This window comes from Lepidochelys kempii, chromosome 1 (genome assembly GCF_965140285.1).
Source record: "Lepidochelys kempii isolate rLepKem1 chromosome 1, rLepKem1.hap1, whole genome shotgun sequence".
Taxonomy (NCBI): domain Eukaryota; kingdom Metazoa; phylum Chordata; order Testudines; family Cheloniidae; genus Lepidochelys; species Lepidochelys kempii.
In genome coordinates this window covers 49,975,393-50,000,375 of record NC_136380.1, presented here as the reverse complement: position 1 = coordinate 50,000,375, position 24,983 = coordinate 49,975,393, and the positions used below count along the sequence as shown (strand labels likewise).

The following is a 24,983-nucleotide window of genomic DNA, read 5'->3' as shown; positions in this document are numbered from 1 at the left end:
TTCAGAGTAACAACAGGAGAGTGGGTTTGGGGGGGGAGGACCTGGATTTGTGCTGGAAATAGCCCCCCTTGATTATCATACACATTGTAAGGAGAGTGATCACTTTAGATAAGCTATTACCAGCAGGAGAGTGGGGTGGGGGGAGAGAAAACCTTTTGTAGTGATAGACACCCATTTTTTCATGGTCTGTCTATATAAAAACATCTTCTGTATTTTCCACAGTATGCATCTGATGAAGTGAGCTGTAGCTCAGGAAAGCTTATGCTCAAATAAATTGGTTAGTCTCTAAGGTGCTACAAGTACTCCTTTTCTTTTTGCTCTGTTTTTTGTAACTTCTAAGAGTTCCTATATGTGACAGCTCTCAATTATTGATGGCTCTTTGAGGTACTATTAGCAAACCAAGCAGTAAGAAGGGAGACAGATCCCCATATGGAGGAGGCAGGGAGGTCCATCCCCTGGATGTTACAAAGCCAGAGCAGGTCATGAGGAGGACAATCCGCTCCCATGCCCTTCCTTACCCACAGTGGGGGCAGTGTCCCAGTCATAGAGAGCGTTGTGAGCTCTACCTCAGCTGGCTAAGCAGGTGGGATTCAAAGCAGGTGGAAACTGAGGGAAAGGTTTTTGTGTGTGGATGGTAGGGGATTAGGGTTAAAACCTGGGTACGATCCCTGGTTAACTCTGCAGTGAAGACATACTCTGCAAGGGGAGACTTCAAAATTACCAGATCCAAATTAAGAAGTAAACTGCCCAATTACATTCCAACATCCACCCATTATATTTCTAATTACCTGGAGGATGGGGGACCTGGGGCCAGATTTTCAAATGTATTTAGGCTCCTAATGATGTAAATAAGCTCCTAGTGGGATGTTCAAAAGTTCCTAAGCAGATTAGGTGCCTGACTCACTTTGCAATCTGTCCGCAACTTTTGACACCAAGATGCCTTTGAAAATCTGGCCCCTAGAATTTTAATCTCCTCAAATAAAGTCAGAGGAGATTCAATAAATCACCCCCTTCAGGAGTGACTCGCGTCATATTGAGAACAAGATGGCAGTAACATGTTGATTTTACACATGTAAACAGATGATTAGTTAATGTTTATAAAACACCTTGAAGATGAAAAGATCTAAATGGCACCAAGATAATTTTATGAGCACACTAGATAACTAGATACATTATAAATGCAAGACGAATGTGTCAAATGTAATGAAGATTAATTTGCAAAACATGGATTCTTCAACTACATTCTATTGTCTTGTAAATCGTTTGAAGGACACCATCTAGGACTTTGTAACATGCTGGTATTGGAGTATATAGGGCACATTTTTCTAATGTAGGCATCTAAATTGTGCCCACAAAATAATTGTCCACAGGTTCAAATAGTTAAAATAATGGATACAAATTACATGCTTGGTTTTGAAGACTTAGTACAGAATATTTGGATATGGCAAAGAACTGGTATTTGTGGAGTAGTGTCTGGTTATAGGTAAGGACACAGAGCCCCAGAATCCTATTTGCTTATTTCTAAACTTGATAGTTCTGAGAAAGCATAAAAATAGAGAATATTAATATCTCCATACATGTAATCTGGTTAGCACTTTGTTAAAAGCACATACCAGCAGGGCATTCAGCTGGGACACTGGGTTAGCCATCTTCTGTCAAACAAACCTCAACTACTGCTTGAGTGAGCAGAAGGCCTGGGCAGACTGCCACAGAGCAGCAGCCGACTTTTTAAAGGAACTTGGATTAAAATTGATGGAGTCAGGTTTCTTAGCTAAAAAACCCTCAAGTCCTGGCTTAATGCATTGCTGTAGTTTATATGTTGTTAATACCATTATAATATGCTGGTGAGTTTGTGGTAAAGGTGCCCTTTATCTAATTGCATGGTTCATTTGACAAGATAACAAAATGTGTACAAATAATACCTATGGAGTTAGCAGATTCCAAATATATCCTGCTCCTCAGATGGTTTTATGTCTCTTGGCTTTCTGCCCTTGCATTTGTATTTATTTGTCTTTTGTGTTTATCTTAGTCTTGGCCTCTGTGGTCCCAGTAAATATCCCTGTGGCCTCTCTTTTCCTCTTCCATTAATGAAAGGCATAGAATTTAGGCTGGTCTAAATACCTCATTATTTGCTGGCTGGCTAATCAGTTGGCCATCTGTAGTAATAAATGAGATCACACTGAGGTGAACAGTTGTCCAACTTTCCTTCTTTCCAAAGCGGATATTTATGCTGTAGCTCTGAATGACAATCACACCAGCAGTCCTTGACAGTTAAGTAGGACTTCAGAAGAATGACAGAGACAGGAAGAACACTTTTAACCCTTATCTTACTGGGTTTTTTTTTCCCCCTGACTTCCAGCTAAATGAAACAGTTACATAGCAAATCATCATCATTATTATCAGTGAAAGTAGAAGAGGTTTGGGGGCTCTTATGTATTTACTCCTATGTCTTACTCTACCTTTTCACCCTTTTATTTAAGGCTCAAACATGGGCCTCACAGGGGAGGAGAATGTAAGGCACTCTTTCTTCCCTGAATGGGCTATTGGTATTAACATATGTTGTAGGGGAAAGCAGTTGCTACTCCCACTCCCATGCAGTTAGCTAAGGAGTGGATGAGCAAGAACAGGGAGTGGACAGAGTGTTGGCTCTACTCCCCTCACTGCTTGGGCCAGCCCAGCTGGAGTGCTGTGCACTAGAGGGGGAAGGAAGCTATGCTAGGAAGAGGCTTGTTTAGTGTTACTTCCCTACACACACACCCCCTCACTTAAGCAAAGGTGATTAGGAAGCAGTGTGTGACCAAGAGTAATGCTCTGGTTCCTACTCTGCTTCTGGTACTGGACAATTATGTGGTGCCCCTTATTCAGGCTGGATTGCAAGTTGCAAAACCAGCTCTTACTCTATTTTTCTGTTCCACTGACCCCGACTTGTTTATTAAATTAGTGAGTATACTTAATATAATGACTTAAGTGGTGCTTTTAGTAGTTTATGTGCTTTTTATTATTCTTACCTAGGCAGGTCATGTTCAGGTAAGATTCTTGTTACACTAACATTTTCATTTGACTGTTTAGAATTCACTAACAGGTTCCTTCTCTGGTGTGACTTTGTTATTGTCAGTGTCAGTCCAAGACTGGAAAAATAAATTCAGTCATTACTTTTGAGAAAGTTATCAAATACACTATTGATTTGATGATCTAATTTTTAAAGACGATCTGGTACACTGGAATTTACTCTGAAGACAATTCAGTGGAGAAGTTAGGCCCTTACGTAGCACCTGTTTTAAGTCCCATTGAAGTCCCTGATCACTGAATTTAACCATATGTTTAAGTGCTTTGCTGGATTGGGCCTTGATGATCAGGTTGTCCAAAAGACCATATATAGAAAGACCTTGGATAGTTTTAACCTGGCTGTAAATCTGGACCATCAGACTACCACATTTGAAGCATGACTGACTGAAATCCATTGCTTTATGGATTTGAGTGTTTTTCTTCACGTCTTGAAACTCAGTTATATTGATTTAAAAAAAAACAAACAAACTTATGATCCTATAATGCTTACTGAAATCCTGACTCAAATCATGATCACCTGCCATTGTAAAAGTTATAGTAATAATAATAGCTTACATGTATTTATTCAGTATTGTAGCCATGTTGGTCCCATGATACTAGAGAGACAGGGTGGGTGTGGTAATATCTTTTATTGGACCAGCTTCTATTGGTGAGAGACAAGTTTTCCTGCTTCCACACAGTCTCTCTCACCAACAGAAGCTGGTCCAATAAAAGATATTACCACACCCACTCTGTCTCTCTCAAATTTATTTAGCACTTTTGTTTCAGAAGGATAACTTGTATGCAATTGAAAAGTGCTACGCACATTCTGGCATGCTGTTGTACCAATAAAATAAAAACCAGCAGGATCTTATTAAAGGGAAAAAGGCAAAATACCACATTTACTGTGAATACAGAAAGAATCATAGTAAGCAGTTAGTTATAGCTATAACATTCCATTCAATCTCATATTTATTCACACATTCATTCATACAAACACACACACAGGTTCTGCAAGGTTGTTATCATAGTTACCAGCCTTAGAGTTGCTCATGCCAAGCCACTGGCCAGGTGGCCTGGACATGAGGAGGGAGCAGGGCCTTGTCAGATGCTCATCTGATGCTTCTGGAAGTTGGTTTGCAGAATCAGACCCCAAAGTTCTCACTTTTTAGAGTCTATTTTTATAGGAATTTCTTCCTATGCCAGTCTATGGGAATTGCTTCATCATGCTGTTGCTGAATCAATCAGCAGATAGCACATTCCTGAGGGCTCCAAGATGTTATCTTGTTCTTTGGTTCTCCCATCCTTGAGGCTGTTGGGTGGATTCCAGTCTGCCCACCGGGGGGATCCTCTGATTATTTCCACTTGACGCCTTCTTCAGCCGAGGGACACTGGATTCTTAGGCTGGCACCTCCCTGATCATTCAGTTATTATCCACACCAAGCATCCATCCACATACATCCTCTATCTCTATTTTAATCCCAATTGTTAATACAACAAAAGGGTGGGGAGTCTCTGGGTGCTGTTTCTGTTGTTAGAGTATTGCTTTGAGTCTCTCTCTCTGTGAATTGCTTTGAGAACAGACTCTGTCTTAGAATGTACTAACACAATTAGCAGCTTGCAAGTTTCACACATAGAGGGAGAGAAACAGTACCAAAAACCAAGAGATGCAATTAGTAATACCCTGGAATTTAAACTCTGGGGAATCAAACTCATTTGTGATTTTAATACAGAACTTCTTTAAGGCATGCTATAAATAATTACATCCAAAAAACAAAACAGAAATATTGTTAATGTTGCAAAGTTAAGCACTCGAAAGTTAGGAAATGTCAAAATTAAGGTTGTCTGTGCAACCTTAATTTGTCCTCCGTTGCATATGTATTATGATGCAGTCTTTAGTTACATCATCCCATACTATATTTTCCCCACAGACCCCTTGCCTCTGTCGGTGCACAGGACAGACAGCGCTTACTGAATGAGCAGCTATTCAGTATTTTACTTTCTCCTCATTGTTCGCAGATATTATTTACTGCATGCTATTCAAACGCTGCTTTGAATACAGAATTATTAATTTCCTCATGGGCTTTTCTGTGGTGCTCATCCCCATAGTATCTGAGTGCTTCACAAACATTCATGTATTTAGTTTTACAATATCCCTGTGGGGCCGGGGGAGGGGATTATTACCCTTGTGCAGGTAGAAACTGAGTCACAGAAAGATTAAAGGTCAAAAGTGGCCACTAATTTTGGGTGCCAGATTCAAAATACCTAATATTTCAGAGTATGTAGTTTTATATAGCACTTTATATGGTCAAAGCAGAGCCCCCATTGACTTCAGGTGCAGCTGCTGAGCACTCAGCATGTTTTTTCAAATCAGACTCCAGGATCTGAAGTTAGTCACCCAGAATGAGGAGCACGCAATTTGGGTTGAATCCTACAAAGGCACTTAAGCATTGCAACGCTGAACGTCATGGTGCCTAATTTTTTGGTGCCTGGAAAATCACTGCAGCAACACTGCTGCAACCTACAAAGCTGAGCTAGGTGCCTCCGTTCCCTGTACAGTGAATGGGGAGAGAGAAGCACCTAAGAATGCGACCCACAAAAATCTGCACACTATGCAGGGAGCTGCCTAACCTAGCCAGTCTACTCACTGTCTGTCTCCACACAGACTGGCTGGAGGAGGGGTGCCACCTGCCTTGTAACTTTTAGCTCAGTGGTTAGAGCACTCACTTGAGATGTGGGAGACCCAGGTTCAATTCCCTCTCCCTGGAAAAGCGGGAGAAAGGATTTGAACAGGGCTTGCCCACTTCTCAGGAGAGTGCTCGAGTTACTGAGCCATGGGAACGCCTGCTGAAGCTGTTCCCCTGTGGATTAAATAATGAGAGAGTGACCGAATGACTGCAGTCCAGTGATTAGGGCACCCACCTGTGGGGCAGGAGACCCTGGGTCAAGTTCCCCTGCTCCAATCACTCTTTCATTATTTAGATGTGTTCAGATCAGACCAGTTGGGCAAAGTAGGCAGCCAAATACCTGTCTGTCGTTAAGTTTTCTCGCCTAACCTGTCCCTGTCCTCCCCACCTGATGCTCATCATCTCAGCCCCAGTTTCCTTGCCACGCCTGTCCTAATCTTGCCCCTTTCAGGCTCCTTGACCCAACCTACTCCCTCTGCTGCCTTCCTCCTTCAGGTCCACCTCTTGTTCCTCCTACATTTGAGTCAGACTGCTTCCTCCACCACTGCCTGGGCACCAGTAGGTAGGTAGAGCACTGGAGAGAGTGAGTCTCCCTTCTCTCACTTACAGTGCCCCTTGCTACAGCAGCCCAAAGCAGTAATCACAGGCAGAATCCTTCTCAGCTGTCCTTCCCTGGGCTGGTGCATGCTCAGTGCAAATGAAATCTTTGGATAATTTAGCTGCGGAACTGCAACAAGTCCTTACTAAGTCCGTGGCTTCTGCAATTTTTCAACAGCTCAACTTGGTCAAATTTGGGAAGCTTCTCGTGGAAACAGCAAAAGGCGCTTCCCTGATGCCAAATTTCAAGTCCTTATTCCAAAGCATGGAGGTACAAGAGCTTCTCTGTGAAACAGCTGTAAGAATACTTTTAACATGGGCAAAACATTTTTTTCTAACTTTTCTCTTGAAAATGGCTGAACTCTTTTTGCTGAAACTACAAAAAATTAAATCAGCCTGAGGCAGTCACCTGTCACAGAAGAGTTTAGCCAAGTTATAAGTAACTGAAAACAGGGAGATATCAGGCAAGTTTGACTATAAGCATCATTATCAGCTCCACCTGCAATAATCTAAAAACACTTTAGACTCTGATTTGCAACTATATGGATCACTTCAATCACCATTGAAATGCAACTATCTCAGGGATGGGATAGCTTAGGATAGAAAGCATAATTTGTCCAATTGAATCTTTAGTAAAGGTTTAGGAATAGAGCTGGGTGGGAATTTTGCATCAGAACAGTATTCCAATGGAAAATGCCCTTTTCACAAAATCAGATATTTCCATTGGAAAATTTTTATTTTTTGTCAGGAAAATCAAAGTGACATCTCCCTGGCTGCTCACCAGGAAGGATCTTATCAATTTCACATTTTGCCTGTATGGCAAAAGCAAAACTGAAAAGAGTCTTCCAGGCAGACAGCTGCTGCCTGGCTGGGGGGATGTGAATCAGGCTGAGTGCCCTGGTTGGCTCCCTGCCCCGCAACCTGGCTACCCCTCCAGTAGCAGGGGTCGGATGGGGGAAATGTGGAGAGCCTTGGCACTCAATCTACATCGGCTGGCCTGGATGGCTCTTGTCATTTTCATTTTCTGCCTGCAGGAGGAAAGTGAAGTTGACAAGAGCCTTCCAGGTGGACAGCTGGCAAGCTGAAAAAGTCAGTTTTGGTTCTCTTGAAGTGCAAGTTTTCTGGAAATCCCATCTCACAGATTTATTTTTTAAAACACATTTTGTCCTGACTCAGGGTGTTTTTTATTTATTTTTGTTAAATGAGAGTTTTCATGGGAAGGGACTTCCATTTTCCAGCCAGCTCTGCTTAGGAAGGCAGAAAGTAATTACCCTTTGGAATTTGGCACATCCATAAAGACAATGCCCCTTGTGGTTGGTTTGTTCTGATTACTGCAAGTGACCAGGACCTTTGTTTTGTATGCTGATAGCACCTCTGGCAGTAGTGGTTTCTAGCACCAAGTTGGGGTGCTGATTCTGTACCATCTCAAAGGGCAGAATGCCTCTTAAACTGCCAGCATCACTTCCTGAATTATCTGGAAGTCTCATACATCTATGGAGCAGGCCCAGCCACACTGAGGTGTTAAGGATGCCTTATAACTGTTACTTATCAATTAAAATTAAGCAGTTATGAACTTTGAGGGAACTGATTTATAGGTCATGTGTCTCCTTTCAAATACAGCTCTGATACAATATGAGTGCAGCATACCTGCAGTGTAGGAATGCTATGGCAGCCCAAAAGAAGTTGCTGCAGATCTGGTACCACGTGAGCAAATGTAAATTGGTATAGTAAACCCATTGACTTCAATAGAGCTACATTAGTTTACACTAGCTGAGGACATGATTCATGGTCAATGTTTATATTTAACATCAGTTAAAGAATATGGTGGTGTGTAACACATTGTTTTCCTTTAAAGACTTGTTTTAAAGAACAAGAGAATCCACCTTCTAATTTCTTTTTAGAAAAAATGATTTCACAAACAATTTATCTTACTGATTAATACCACGATATGTTGAACATTCTTTCTGGCATTTTTCTGTAGCAGTTTCCAATGTAGTAAACAAAATCTGTGATTATAAAAAAAAAAAAAAAATCACATCCGAATCACACAAATTAAAATCTGGGCACTCTCCTGTGTAAAATTAGTGAGATTTGGCCCCTGTGACTGTAGACAGAGAATGCAAAGACGGATTTTCCAGTATGCCATTACAGTTTGTTACAATAAGCACATATGGTCTGATTTTTCCAAGAACCTACATTGACTTCAGTGTTTAGTTGTACATGTTCAGTGCCTTTGAAAATCAGGCCAACAGTGGTTATTTTAACATTGCCTAGGGAGTCTGAGGGTATGTCTACACTACAAAATTAGGTTGAATTTATAGAAGTTGGTTTTGTAGAAAGCGTTTTTATACAGTTGATTGTGTGTGTCCCCACACAAATGGTCTAAGTGCACGTAGTCAGCAGAGTGTGTCCACAGTACCGAGGCAACCGTCGACTTCCAGAGCGTTGCACTGTGGGTGGCTATCCCACAGTTCCCGCAGTCTCCGCAGCCCATATGAATTCTGGATAGAAATCCCTGTGCCTGATGGGGCTAAAACATTGTCGCGGGTGGTTCTGGGTATATATCATCAGGCCCCTCTTCCCTCCCTGCATCCATGAAAGCAAGGGCAAACAATCGTTTTGCGCCTTTTTTCTTGAGTTACCTGTGCAGACGCCATACCACGGCAAGCATGGAGTCCCCTCAGCTAACCATCACCGTATGTCACCTGGGTGCTGGCAGACGCGGTACTGCATTGCTGCATAGCAGCAATTTATTGCCTTTTGGCAGCAGACAGTGCAGTATGACTGGTAGCCATCATCGACGTAGTCCTGGGTGCTCTTTTAACCAGGCGCCTGGGCAAACATGGGAGTGACTCAGCCAGGTCATTTCCCTTGTTTCGTTTTGTGGCGATTGAGTCCTACCGGCAGTGCACTGTCTTTTAACCTGCAGCTAGCAGAAGATGATGACTAGTCGTCATACTGCACCATCTTCTGCCGAGCACCCAGGTGTTGATGATGACTAGCGGTCGTACTGCACAGTCTGCTGCCAGCAAGATGTATAAAGATAGATGAAGTGGCTCAAAACAAGAAATAGACCAGATTTGTTTTGTATTCATTTTCTCCTCCCTCCCTCTCTCTCTGAAATCAACAGCCTACTAAACCCAATTTTGAGTTCTGTCCTTGAGGTTTTGAGTTCTGTCCTTGAGGGGGCCATTCAGTTTCTCGCAAAGCCACCCCTTTGTTGATTTTAATTCTCTGTAAGCCATGTTGTCAGTCGCCCCTCCCTCCGTCAGGGAAACGGCAGACAATCGTTCCGCGCCTTTTTTCTGTGCAGACGCCATACCACGGCAAGCATGGAGCCGGCTCAGATCACTTTAGCAGTTAGGAGCACATTAAACACCACACGCATTATCCAGCAGTATATGCAGCACCAGAACCTGGCAAAGTGATACCGGGCAAGTAGGCGACGTCAGCGTGGTGATGTGAGCGATGAGGACATGGACACAGACTTCTCTCAAAGAACGGGCCCTGGCAATGTGGGCATCATGGTGCTAATGGGGCAGGTTCATGCGGTGGAACGCCGATTCTGGGCTCAGGAAACAAGCACAGACTGGAGGGACCGCATAGTGTTGCAGGTCTGGGATGATTCCCAGTGGTTGCGAAACTTTCGCATGCGTAAGGGCACTTTCATGGAACTTTGTGACTTGCTTTCCTCTGCCCTGAGGCGCAAGAATACCAAGATGAGAGCAGCCCTCACAGTTGAGAAGCGAGTAGCAATAGCCCTGTGGAAGCTTGCAACGCCAGACAGCTACCGGTCAGTTGGGAATCAATTTGGAGTGGGCAAATCTACTGTGGGGGCTACTGTGATGCAAGTAGCCAACGCAATCAAAAATCTGCTGATATCAAGGGTAGTGACCCTGGGAAATGTGCAGGTCATAGTGGATGGGTTTGCTGCAATAGGATTCCCTAACTGTGGTGGGACCATAGACGGAACCCATATCCCTTGGCACCGGAGCACCAAGCCAGTGAGTACATAAACCACAAGGGGTACTTTTCAATAGTGCTGCAAGCACTGGTGGATCACAAGGGACGTTTCACCAACATCAACGTGGGATGGCCAGGAAAGGTACATAATGCTCACATCTTCAGGAACTCTGGTCTGTTTCAAAAGCTGTAGGAAGGGACTTTATTCCCAGACCAGAAAATAACCACTGGGGATGTTGAAATGCCTATAGTTATCCTTGGGGACCCAGCCTACCCCTTAATGCCATGGCTCATGAAGTCATACACAGCCTGGACAGTAGTCAGAAGCTGTTCAACTACAGGCTGAGCAAGTGCAGAATGGTGGTAGAATGTGCATTTGGACGTTTAAAAGCGTGCTGGTGCAGTTTACTGACTCAGTTAGGCCTCAGCGAAACCAATATTCCCATTGTTATTTCTGCTTGCTGTGCGCTCCACAATATCTGTGAGAGTAAGGGGGAGACATTTATGGCAGGGTGGGAGGTTGAGGCAAATCGCCTGGCTGCTGGTTATGCGCAGCCAGACACCAGGGCAGTTAGAAGAGCACAGGAGGGCGCAGTGCACATCAGAGAAGCTTTGAAAACCACTTTCATGACTGGCCAGGCTACGGTGTGAAAGTTCTGTTTGTTTCTCCTTGATGAAACCCCCTGCCTCTTGGTTCACTCTACTTCCCTGTAAGCTAACCAGCCTCCCCTCCTCCCTTCGATCACCGCTTGCAGAGGCAATAAAGTCATTGTTGCTTCACATTCATGCATTCTTTATTAATTCATCACACAAATAGGGGGATAACTACCAAGGTAGCCCAGGAGGGATGGTAGAGGAGGGAAGGACAAGGCCACACAGCACTTTAAAACTTATTGAATGCCAGCCTTCTGTTGCTTGAGCAATCCTCTGGGGTGGAGTGGCTGGGTGGCCGGAGGCCCCTGCACCGCGTTCTTGGGCGTCTGGGTGAGGAGGCTATGGAACTTGGGGAGGAGGGCAGCTGGTTACACAGGGGCTGTAGTGGCAGTCTGTGCTCCTGCTGCCTTTCCTGCAGCTCAACCATATGCTGGAGCATATTGGTTTGATCCTCCAGCAGCCTCAGCATTGAATCCTGCCTCCTCTCATCACGCTGCTGCCACCTTTCAGCTTCAACCCTCTCTTCAGCCCACCACCTCTCCTCCTGGTCATTTTGTGCTTTCCTGCACTCTGACATTGTCTGCCTCCACACATTTGTCTGTGCTCTGTCAGTGTGGGAGGACAGCATGAACTCAGAGAACATTTCATCACAAGTGCGTTTTTTTTCACCTTCTAATCTTCGCTAGCCTCTGGGAAGGAGAAGATCCTGTGATCCTTGAAACACATGCAGCTGGTAGAGAGAAAAAAGGGGATAGTGGTATTTAAAAAGACACATTTTCTAGAACAATGGGTACACTCTTTCACGGTAAACCTTGCTGTTAACATTACATACATAGCACATGTGCTTTCGTTACAAGGTCGCATTTTGCCTTGCCTCCCCCCCCCCCCCCCCCCAGCGTGTGGCTAGCCCCTTCACCCTCCAGCGGGGAACATTTCTGTTCAGCCATAGGCAAACAGCCCAGCAAGAACAGGCACCTCTGAATGTCCCCTTAAGAAAAGCACCCTATTTCAACCAAGTGACCATGAATGATATCACTCTCCTGAGGATAACACAGAGAGATAAAGAACGGATGTTGTTTGAACGCCAGAAAACATACACTGCAATGCTTTGTTCTACAATGATTCCTGAGTACGTGCTACTGGCCTGGAGTGGTAAAGTATCCTACCATGGTGGATGGAATAAGGCTGACCTCCCCAGAAACCTTTTGCAAAGGCTTTGGGAGTACATCTAGGAGAGCCGCAAATGCCAGAGCAAATTAATCATTAAACATGCTTGCTTTTAAACCATGTATAGTATTTTAAAAGGTATACTCACCAGAGGTCCCTTCTCCGCCTGGCAGGTCCGGGAGGCAGCCTTGGGTGGGGTCAGGGGGTACTGGCTCCAGGTCCAGGGTGAGAAACAGTTCCTGGCTATCGGGGAAAAATGGTTTCTCCGCTACTTGCTGTGAGCTATCTACAACCTCATCATCATCATCTTCCTTGTCCCCAAAACCTGCTTCTGTGTTGCCTCCATTTCCATTGAAGGAGTCAAACAACATGGCTGGGGTAGTGGTGGCTGAACCCCCTAAAATGGCATGCAGCTCATCATAGAAGCGGCATGTTTGGGGCTCGGACCCAGAGCAACCGTTCGCCTCTCTGGTTTTCTGGTAGGCTTGCCTCAGCTCCTTAAGTTTCACGTGGCACTGCTTCGGGTCCCTGTTATGGCCTCTGTCCTTCATCCCCCGGGAAATTTTGACAAATGTTTTGGCATTTCGAAAACTGGAACAGAGTTCTGATAGCACGGATTCCTCTCCCCATACAGCAATCAGATCCCATACCTCCTGTTTGGTCCATGCTGGAGCTCTTTTGCGATTCTGGGACTCCATCATGGTCACCTCTGCTGATGAGCTCTGCATGGTCACCTGCAGCTTGCCACGCTGGCCAAACAGGAAATTGAAATTCAAAAGTTTGCGGGCCTTTTTCTGTCTACCTAGCCAGTGCATCTGAGTTGAGAGTCTTGTCCAGAGCGGTCACAATGGAGCACTGTGGGATAGCTCCTAGAGGCCAATACCGTCTAATTGCGTCCGCAGTACCCCAAATTTGACCCAGCCGATTTCAGCGCTAATCCCCTTGTCGGCGGTGGAGTAAGGAAATCGATTTTAAGAGCCCTATAAGTCAAAAAAAAGGGCTTCATCGTGTGGACGGTGCAGGGTTAAATCGATTTAACGCTGCTAAATTTGACCTCAACTCCTAGAGTAGACCAGGGCTGAGTTGGGACTTGATACAATGTCTTTGAACATATCTTGTGCAAACTAATTGTCTTTGTAATTGTAATATGCATCATAACTTCCATTGCCATTATACCATGAAAAATACAACTGAATGTCTCCTAATCAAGGTAGAAATGTATAAACATCTCATTTCATTGATGGTGACTTGGTGAAGCTGCAAGTAACGTGCAATGGGAATGTCTGAGCATTGTTTTTCCCTGCAAGCTCTTTTTAAAGAACATTATCTTTCCAGAAGTGGTATTATGAAGTCAGTACTTCCATGTTTACATTATTTCTGGCTAATAAAGACATCAGTGTGAATGAATCATGTTCTGAATTTTAAAAGCAAAACATATATTAACATATATATCATTATTTGACAAAGGAAATAGGTTACAGGTTTTAGAAATATATGTAAGTGCAAAGGGAGCATTCATAACAGAGTGATGACCTTAAATGAATTTGCATTGGTTTCCATCGGAGCTAGTCTTTATATTATAATTTTTCTTCTTAATTAAGACCTTTGTGTGCAGTGCAAATGAAACAGATTAACCCAATTAAAGTAGCTCAATAAAACCACTGAATTTATTTTGAAAGACAATTTCATTGCAGGGTCATTTTTCAAAATGAGCCTCGGAGATGTGTACAGAAAACCTGCTATTTATCATGATGGATTTTGTGTACCTACCCTCCTATGACTAGTTTTGAAATGATACCCACATGTTAAGGAAACAAACCAAAGTCACTGTACCTCCACTGAGAGAGTGAGAGTACAAACTCCTATTAACGTTAATGGGATTGACATGTTTAAATCCCCCACATAGCAGTGGGAAAAGATTTCATTGTTAAAGACAAAAGCTCTGAAAGATGATCATAATTCAGTCCGAGGTGTTTCTGGGAAGAAAAGAAATTACATTTATGATTAATCCTTTGGTGAGGTGTGCCAGAGAATTTCTGTGGGAGTCTCAATCATGTCAAAATTGAATTGTATGTTAATGCTAGGAGTTTGTTTAGGTGGTGAAAATAATTTTTAAAATATAGGTATCCTTTATATCATGTATGTAATGCCAATACTGTATTAAGTAGTGATGGGCAGACTGCCCAAAGATATAATGGCTGTCCTTTCCAGTACCCCACAACAATTCAGTTTCCCCAAACTACACTCCTCTCTTTCTCTCTCTCTCTCATCACAGTGAGTTAACACCAATGAGTAGCAGCCTGAGTCTGAAAAGGGGGAGATGGTGGCAAAGTGTCATTGCATCAGCCATTCTAAGAATACCTCTGCCTTCCCACTCCTGATGCTACTGTCTTCTCATGACCCCAGTGGGTCTGATTCTGTCAGATTTTCTGCACTCTGACTTCTGCTTCCTTTCCCAGGTTCTCATTGGCTCTGGTCCCCTCTTATCCTTCCCACTCGACTGCTAAATTTGCTAGCATCACTTAAAGACACAAGAAAACAAATATTTAATTACAGAAATAAAGTGACATAGAAGCCATTCTGCTTGAGTATTTCTGTGCCAGCCTGGGATTTTACAGAGGGCATGATTCCCAACCATCCCAAAATTCACAGTACCATTCTAACTTCTACATACCCATCCCTGCCCTGCGGGCTCCCTTGTTGCTCCCACTTTTGGGGTTTGGACTGGCTCTGGAGAGTCAGCAGGAACTCTGAAGTTGACAGAGAGGCTCATTTTATTTTCATATCTCCATGAGCCCTACTTCCCCACTTGAACATTTATTACCTAAACAAATTCCACACATTGAAACACAAACATCACAAGAAGCTATGCTGATAAGATGGCAAGTTGGTCGGGATTGTAAGACTGGGATATTTTAAATCACAATCAAATTCTACCCAATTGTTATTTACAGAACTTCTTTGATAAATGTCAGTTCATTCCAGAGGTTGATAGTTCACTTGCTAAGCTGTAGCATTTACCCATAAGCATTTCTGGCAGATAGTATGAATAGCCATTTATAACTGGGTCTCTCAAGGGTGAGACCTATTTTGGTATTTTTGCCACTGACTTCCTGTGGTTCTCCCAACATCCACTGGGTTCTGGGATGGAATCACATCTCATTTCCCAGTAAATAAATCTCCCTCTCCCCACTGCCACTCTCCCAGCTCTCCTAGTGAGGGGACATTCTGGGCCAATGTGTAAAAGTTGTTACTTGGTCAATATGCTAAGGTAAGGGGTATATTGATAGAGGCTTATGGAAGGCACACTGTAAAAAACTTAAATTATCTCCAGTGTATCTGAACACTAAAGTTTATAACATATTGATGTGCTGTCTTTTTCCAGAAAAAAACTAAGAGCACATATTGATTTCTATACTGTCACTCAAATATTTTTCCATTATATTTAGGAGCTAAAAATAGATTGGTGGGAATGTACAGTTTGCAGAGTATTGTGGTTGTCTGGTATTAAACAATGACAATCTTTTTCATTCAGACTCCTTCCTAATATTGGTCATGGCAGTCAAAATCTACAGTTTTCTTACCTGAGTGAGATTGCTAGATGTTACTACTTCCCTTTCCCAGACGGGTGAAATAGAGACAGAGGCCTTGTCTAATCAAGGATGTTTTTGAACTGATAATTCACATTCTATGTAGCTCCACCAGTTGTAGCACCAGTGGAAGCTATTGTGTAGACAAGGCTCAGGCATTAGATGAGACAGTGGAAAAATCCACCTGAGCCCTATCTGTGCTACAGCCTCCATCCTGTTAACACCAGTGGAACTACACTTTTGGGGAATTCTAGGTCTAAAAAATCCTAGTGTAGCTACAACAATAGACAGTCCATGCTAACTGCCTATAACAAACTAGCCTTCTCTACACTGGGAATTTTCAGCCATGTGTGACTAGTCACCAGTATAAGCTGCACCAATGAAAGCCCCTAGAGTACATAGAGTAAACCACAACTTACCCTGGTACAATTGACCCCTACTGCAAGCCAATGCACATCTTGTTTTATAGCAGCTACATTGAGGGTTTGCACCAATGCAGCTTCACCAGTGGCTGAAATTGAGGCAAATACCCAATATAAATAATAGGTGATTTGTGGGAGAGTCACAAAGGGTCAAGTGCCCCCCCCAGCAGCCCGCCCAGGTGGGAAGATCAAGGGGCGGGGCCAGAACCTCTTCCAGCCATGCTTCCTGGGACGCTGCCCGGTGCGGTGCAGTGCAGTGGCTGAAGGGAGAGCACCTGGTTGCAGCAGCAGCAGGCTGCCCCGCCCAAGCTCAGCTTCTGGGGACAGCGGCCAGCGAGCCAGAACCCCACCAGGGCCACATTAACTCTCCTGTGGGCCTGGGGCTATTAGATTTTGTGGGGCCTCTGTATACAAGTTCTGACATTGCACTCCATATGATTTTATGAAAATATGCTAATGAATGTGAATATAATGTAACTGGAATATGCTTCATGCAAAAGGTCTCTTGTAAGGTATCATTACAAAGCTTATAATCTACTTAGTGTGGGCATCCTATTTGTATAAATGTATCATTCTTGAATCTGAAACTAGAAATATGAAATATAACTCTGAGGTCCTATTGTAATTATGGAAAGTGTGGGCTATTAATGGTGGCCTGGAATTTGATGGCTCCCATCAACTAGGACAGTTGGATCTAAATGGCTCTGTTTACTTGCAAGCCTTCCTGTGAGTCAGGCCAGGAAGAATGAAGGCTTGGGGTTTCACAGGACATGTGACCACGTCACCTGGTACTGAAATCCATCTTAAACCTGGTGCTTTTCCATTTACAAGGAGGGGTGGGGACCCAGAGAGACAAAAGATTCCTGCCTTGTGCCAAAGCTATATAAGGGCGTGGAACAGAACAAAGGAGGTTCCGGTCATGAGAAATCCTCTAGTTACCACCTGAGCTGGAGCTAACAAGAACTGTATCAGGGGAACGGATTGGTCCCAGACTAGGAAGGACTCCAGTCTGTGAAAGAAACTTATGGGAACATCTCTGAGGGTGAGATTTAATCTGTAATCAGTTTCTTAATGTTTTGGGCTTAGACTAGCGTGTTTTGTTTTATTTTGCTTGGTAACTTACTTTGTTCTGTCTGTTGTTACTTGAAACCACTTAAATTCTATTTTTTGTACTTAATAAAATCACTTTTGCTTATTAATTAACCCAGAGTAAGTAATTAATCCTTGTGGGAGCAAACAGCTGTGCATATCTCTCTATCAGTGTTACAGAGGGTGGACAATTTATGAGTTTACCCTGTATAAGCTTTATACAGAGTAAAACGGATTTATTTGGGGTTTGGATCCCATTGGAACTGGGTATCTAGGTGCTTGAGACAGGAGCACTTCTTAAGCTGTTTTCAGTTAAGTCTGCAGCTTATGGGATGTGGTTCAGACCTGGGTCTGTGTTGCAGCAAGCTAGCATGTCTGGCTCAACCAGGCAGGGTTCTGAAGTCACAAGCTGGCAGGGAAAATGGGCTCAGAGGTAGTGTCAGCACATCAGGTGGCAGTCACAAGGGGGTCTTTGTGACCGAACCCATCGCACAAGTCTTTTCCTAATTTAAAACAAAATGACCATAATTATGGCATCAAAGCTATTAACGCTATACTAAACTTGCCTTTTAATTAACATAAAGCCGGTCTGTGGTTACATTTCAGTCTTAAAACATGAGTTAATTCAAAATAGCCTACTTCTTACCTTAGAACAGCTGGTATATTAGTTTCTTTCTGGGAGGGAGTCTGGGTGCAGGAGGGGGCTCCAGGCTGGAGCAGGGGATTGGGGTGGAGGAGGGGGTGCAGGGTCTGGGAGGGAATTTGGTGCAGGATGGGGTTCTGACCTGGTGCAGGAGGGGGTGTAAGGTGACGGCTCCAGCTGAGAGGCGCTTACAACAGGTGGCTCCCGGCTGGTGGCACAGCAGGGCTTAGCAGGCTGCCTGCCTTCCATAGCCCCACACTGCTCCCGGAAGCAGCCGGCTGCTGGCACGTCTCTGCGCACCCCGCTGGGAGGGGAACAGCATGTCTCTCTGTGCTGCCCACAAGCACCGCCTCCGCAGCTCCCATTGTCTGGTTCCTGGCCAATGGGAGCTGCAGAAATGGTGCCGGGGGTGGGGGCAGCACATGGAGCCACTTCGCGCCCCCGCCAGGGGCCACAGAGATGTGCTAGTAGCCGGCTGCTTCCGGGAACAGCATGGGGCCATGCAGGCAGCCTGCCTGAGCCCTGCTGCACCAGGGCCCCACTTAGCCCGTGGCCCTGGGCTGCAGCCCCAAAAGCCCCTGCATTAATTCAGCCCTGCTCTTCCCCCCTTCCCGCCAGCCAGGCCGCAGGCTCTCTCACAGCCAGCTATCCTGGAAGCGAAGCCCGGTGCGGGAGGCAGTGTCCAGGAGTGCTCTGTCCTGCTCCCTGCCTGGCTTTGGCTGCCAGGAAGAGCAGCTGAATGTAGCGGGGGTGGGAGGGCAGCGCAGTGGGAGAACAGAGCCCCAAGTAACGTGGGACAGGGAGAGCAAGGGGGGCTCAGGCTGGGGGCGGGGCAGGGGGAAGACAGGTGGGGAGGTCACGTGTCCTCCATCATCTTCCCACTTCCTTGCTTTCCACAGTACAGTAGAATCTGATCTCAAATTGAAGGACTGAGTGAATCTTAGTTTTGAAGTGAATTCTGTCTCATGTCACTTTGGGTTAAAAGGTAAATTAACTCTTTACAGTGCTTACTGTATTTCTCATTTTAAAAAAGAAGCCATTGTTAAAGTTTCTGAATACTTATATTATATGTTATTTGCCAGAGAGACCAGAATGGTTTTACTGAAGAGGTGAATGTTTGAGGTACATATGTCTTCCTAAGCTTTCTCTGTATTTTGTATCACCTATGCGTTTCTTGCTATTTATCTTGCTTTTCTTATTTTTCTACCTAGTGTTGCCAATTTTTGTGATATGTGTTTCCCTTAAAACCCCAGCTATTGGAGTCATGTGATTATGTGAGTCTCAGATTTCATCTAAAAAAAAGTTTCTAGCCATCGTGGCTGCAAAGAAAAACTGGAAAATGTGAACCTTAAGGACTCAAAAAACACACAAGGCAAATAAAAAAATCCAACATTTATTTTATAATATCTCATGATTTTTAAGCCCATCTCATGAATTTTGGAGCTCCAGTCATGTTTTTGGAATGCTTGGGTTTGGCAATATTGCCCTCCTAAAACTAATAAAGTAGTAGTAGTGGTCTCTCTCCCCCAATAGTTACAGGCTTGAAAAAGATGTTAGTATTAGAGGCAGTTCAGCTGGGCTCGGAGCATCAGCAAGAGCACTGCACTTCAGTGGCTCTTTCACCTGTCCTCCTTACAGCTTAGATATGAAACTGCCTTCACCTGATCCCATTATGCCTTGGAAGTGCAGCGTATATTGTAATAATCTGAGACCACTGTCGTAAGTAACAGTATACATGCAGCAATCAGGATCATGTAAAATTCATGATTGTTGGCTCTAAAAGACCTCCACTAGGTCAGCTGAAAGAGCAATTCAGCTAATTTAAGCAGTAAACAATTTTTACATGACAGGTTTCAGAGTAGCAGCCGTGTTAGTCTGTATTCGCAAAAAGAAAAGGAGGACTTGTGGCACCTTAGAGACTAACAAATTTATTTGAGCATAAGCTTTCGTGAGCTACAGCTCACTTCATCAGATGCATGAAGTGAGCTGTAGCTCACAAAAGCTTATGCTCAAATGAATTTTTACACAGTTACTCTGCCATTCCTTTCAGCAGAGGGCAATAATATACATGAATATCTATAACACAATAGGCATCACAATACGATGTGCTGGATTGCCCATTACACTGAGGTTTTGCAGTACAAGAGGCATAGCTGAGGGAGTCAGGTACACAGAGTGACATCCATAACTCTGAACTTCTCTGATTCTGTAAGTACAAGTTAGAAAGTTTCATTGCACTGAGATTTATGCATGTAATTCCCAGTGCACTAAGCTAAAAATCCATGCGTTAGTGTAGCTTTGCATGTCATGGGACCAACCTTTCAGAAGTGCTGATATCTCCTGATTTTTTTCAGAGGTTATATACACACTTAGCTACATTTCTTCATAGGGAATTACAAAAATTATGTTAGAAGGCACACACAAAAAAGTCACAGCAAGAAGGTGTAATTGTTTATGATTGAAAGTTGGTAATCGCCATTGAGCTTCATAATCCATTTGTTAGCACACAGCAGTAGGGTTTGGAATTTGTCTTATTCCTGCACATATCTGTCACTGGCCTGTGCCACTCTAAACATCACAAGGTAAAAACAAACAGGTTGCACATAGGCGCACGCACACACACAAAGTGTGTCCTCTCTCCCCTCTGTTATAAACAAGTCAAGAGGTCTGTATTTCCTGCAGACCATTTATATCATTCAGGAAGGAACATTATTCTTTCGGATGGCTGGTCTAGGATTAGTACTTAGAAAAGTTCCCAGATTCTAAAACCATTTCTGTTGATCTAACAAAGTGTCCCTAACGTGGCAGAATTTGAGACTTTGGACCTTAAAGTCACATCATTCTCAGTGAGAAGTTTTTATTCTTTCAAGTCTTGAGATTATTTTGACAGCTAATCTCTCTCCAGCTTCTATTGTTAGAAATTAATGCTTCCATTTTAAAAAATTCTTTACGCCAGAAACACTTCTGTAGCACTCATCATAATAGCAACATTTGAAGGATGGAATTCGAACTCTTCCTTCAAATGGTCTAAATATGTTATTTTCAAGCAGTTTGTAAGACCGTAACTGCTAAACTTTTGTCTGAAGATGCTGGGTAAAATTTTCAAAAGTGCCACAGGGCCAGATTTCTAAAATGATTTAAATCAGTACAATTAGATAGTTAAGTGATTTTGAAAATCCCACTAGGTGCCTCTATTCTCCTTTGGCATCTAAATACATTTAAAACTCTGGCCCTGAGTGACTTGGGAATCATAGCATCATAGAATATCAGGGTTGGAAGGGACCTCAGGAGTTCATCTAGTCCAACCCCCTACTCAAAGCAGAACCAATCCCCAACTAAATCATCCCATCCAGGGCTTTGTCAAGCCTGACCTTAAAAACCACCTCCCTAGGTAACCCATTCCAGTGCTTCACCATCCTCCTAGTGAAAAGTTTTTTTCCTAATATCCAACCTAACCCTCCCCCCCCCCGACCCTGCAACTTGAGACCATTACTCCTCTTTCTGTCATCTGGTACCACTGAGAACAGTCTAAATCCATCCTCTTTGAAACCCCCTTTCAGGAAGTTGAAAGCAGCTATCAAATCCCCCCTCATTCTTCTCTTCTGCATACTAAATAATCCCAGTTCCCTCAGCCTCTCCTCATAAGTCATGTGCTCCAGCCCCCTAATCATTTTTGTTGCCTCTGCTGGACTCTTTCCAATTTTTCCACATCCTTCTTGTAGTGTGGGGCCCAAAACTGGACATAGTACTCCAGATGAGGCCTCACCAATGTTGAATAGAGGAGAATGATCACGTCCCTCGATCTGCTGGCAATGCTCCTACTTATACAGCCCAAAATGCCATTAGCCTTCTTGGCAACAAGGGCACACTGTTGACTCATATCCAGCTTCTCGTCCACTGTAACCCCTAGGTCCTTTTTTGCAGGACTGCTGCCTAGCCATTCGGTCCCTAGTCTGCAGCATTGCATGGGATTCTGCTGTCCTCAGTGCAGGACTCTGCACTTGTCCTTGTTGAACCTCATCAGATTTCTTTTGTCCCAATTCTCTAATCTGTCTAGGTCCCTCTGTATCCTATCCCTACCTTCGAGAGTATCTACCACTCCTCCCAGTTTAGTGTCATCTGCAGACTTGCTGAAGGTGCAATCCACGTCATCCTCCAGCTTGTTAATGATGATATTGAACAAAACCTGCCCCAGGACCAACCCTTGGGGCACTCCGCTTGATACCGGCTGCCAACTAGACATGGAGCCATTGATAACTACCCGAATCTAAGTTCCCCTTTCAAAAGTGACTTAGGCAGTATTGACTTTCAATGAGACAAAGAAGCCAAATGCTTTTGAAAATAGGACTAAAGTGCTTTTGACTGTTTTATCTGCTGACACAAATTTAAGATGATATACTTTGTCTTCTATTATTAGAATGAACATATTACACCTCCATCTCCACTGGAAACCTAGAGACCAAGCTTTCCAATGCAGTAGAGGTTTTTATTTCTAGGCCCAGTGACAAGATAGCAGACTTTAACCCTATCACTAGCCATTGCATATAGCAGTGCTTTTTAAACACTGGTCCAGGACTGAATATAGCAGTCCTAACTTTAGATTCCTGTCAAGCTATTTTTACAGCTGTTGAATATCATATGTTCACTCGTTAGCAGGTTTTAGGTCTGGAGGTTTTAATCCATCCTTCTAATAAAAGGATCTGCATTTCTTCCACTTCATTTTGGTGATGACATCTTACAAGTATTTTGGAATTGAGACCATTTATTATTCTACCTGGTCTTATTGTGTGTCATTCTGTATACACTGAGTGATTTACTATCTGATGTAATTGGCAGAGATCCAGAACACTTCCCTAGTTTCACACCTGTCATAGGCTGCCCTCCTGCGGTCACAACATGACAAGTGCATCTGCCTCAATTCCCTCTTTTGATTCTCCAGAAATCATCCAAACAGTCGTTCCTGACTATCTGTATCCCCTATGGGGTTAATTTATTACATAAGCCCTGTCAAGGTTCCTCCCCCACTCTGAACTCTAGGGTACAGATGTGGGGACCTGCATGAAAAACCTCCTAAGCTTATCTTTACCAGCTTAGGTCAAAACTTCCCCAAGGTACAAAATATTCCACCCGTTGTCCTTGGACTGGCCGCTACCACCACCAAACTAATACTGGTTACTGGGGAAGAGCTGTTTGGACGCGTCCTTCCCCCCAAAATACTTTCCAAAACCTTGCACCCCACTTCCTGGACAAGGTTTGGTAAAAAGCCTCACCAATTTGTCTAGGTGACTACAGACCCAGACCCTTGGATCTTAAGAACAATGAACAATCCTCCCAACACTTGCACCCCCCCTTTCCGGGGAAATGTTGGATAAAAAGCCTCACCAATTTGCATAGGTGACCACAGACCCAAACCCTTGGATCTGAGAACAATGAAAAAGCATTCAGTTTTCTTACAAGAAGACTTTTAATAAAAAATAGAAGTAAATAGAAATAAAGAAATCCCCCCTGTAAAATCAGGATGGTAGATATCTTACAGGGTAATTAGATTCAAAAACATAGAGAACCCCTCTAGGCAAAACCTTAAGTTACAAAAAAGATACACAGACAGAAATAGTTATTCTATTCAGCACAATCCTTTTCTCAGCCATTTAAAGAAATCATAATCTAACACATACCTAGCTAGATTACTTACTAAAAGTTCTAAGACTCCATTCCTGGTCTATCCCCGGCAGAAACCAGCATATAGACAGACACACAGACCCTTTGTTTCTCTCCCTCCTCCCAGCTTTTGAAAGTATCTTGTCTCCTCATTGGTCATTTTGGTCAGGTGCCAGCGAGGTTACCTTTAGCTTCTTAACCCTTTACAGGTGAGAGGAGCTTTCCCCTGGCCAGGAGGGATTTCAAAGGGGTTTACCCTTCCCTTTATATTTATGACAAGCCCCATGGACATAAATCCCTCAAACATAGTCCAGAATTCAGCATAGTCGAAACAGTATATGTAACATACCAAGTAGAGCTCCAGCAACTCTAATCAGAACATCAGAATAGCATATTGAGTCAGACCAATGGTCCTTCTAGCCCAGTATCCTTTTTTCTGACAGTGTCTGGTGCCAGATGCTTCAGAGGAAATGAACAGAACAAGGCAATTTATTGAGTGATCCACTCCATGTCTTCCAGTCCCAGCTTCTGACAGTCAGAGATTTAGGAACACCCAGACCACTGGGTTGCATCTCTGACCACCTTGGCAAATAACCATTGATGGACCCATCCTCCAGGAACGTATCCAGTTCTTTTTTGAACCCAGTTATACTTTTGGCCTTCACAACCTTAGCAATGAGTTCCAAAGTCTGACTGCATTGTGTGAAGAAATACTTCCTTATGTTTGTTTTAAACCTACTGCCTATTATTTTCACTGGGTGACCCCAGGTTCTTGGGTTATGTGAAAGGCTAAATAACACTTCCGTATTCACTTTCTCCACACTATTCATGATTGTATAGACCTCTAGCACATCCCCCTGAATTGTCTCTTTTCTCAATCTGAACAGTCCCAGTTTCTCAATCTGAACCTTTCAAAGGGAATTAAAATCAATAGTAAAAGGTTCTATAGTCATATAAATAAGAAGAAAACAAAGAAAGAAGAAGTAGGACCGCTAAACACTGAGGATGGAGTGGAGGTCAAGGATAATCTAGGCATGGCCCAATATCTAAACAAATAGTTTGCCTCAGTCTTTAATAAGACTAAAGAGGATCTTAGGGATAATGGTAGCATGAGAAATGGGAATGAGGATATGGAGGTAGACATTACCATATTTGAGGTAGAAGCGAAACTCCAACAGCTTAATGGGACTAAATCGGGGGGCCCAGATAATCTTCATCCAAGAATATTAAAGGAATTGGCACAAGAAATTGCGAGCCCATTAGCAAGAATTTTTAATGAATCTGTGAACTCAGGGGTTGTACTGTATGATTGGAGAATTGCTAACATAGTTCCTATTTTTAAGAAAGGGAAAAAAAAGTGATCCGGGTAATTATAGGCCTGTTAGTTTGACATCTGTAGTATGCAAGGTCTTGGAAAAAATTTTGAAGGAGAAGGTAATTAAGGACATTGAAGTCAATGGTAATCGGG

General features: G+C 43.5%; 1 protein-coding gene across 7 annotated transcripts in view; it reads left to right on the top strand.

Annotated features, from left to right (window-relative positions):
- STARD13 (StAR related lipid transfer domain containing 13) overlaps positions 1-24,983 on the top strand; it is a 491,362-nt gene that overhangs the window by 273,419 nt on the left and 192,960 nt on the right. The window lies entirely within an intron of this gene.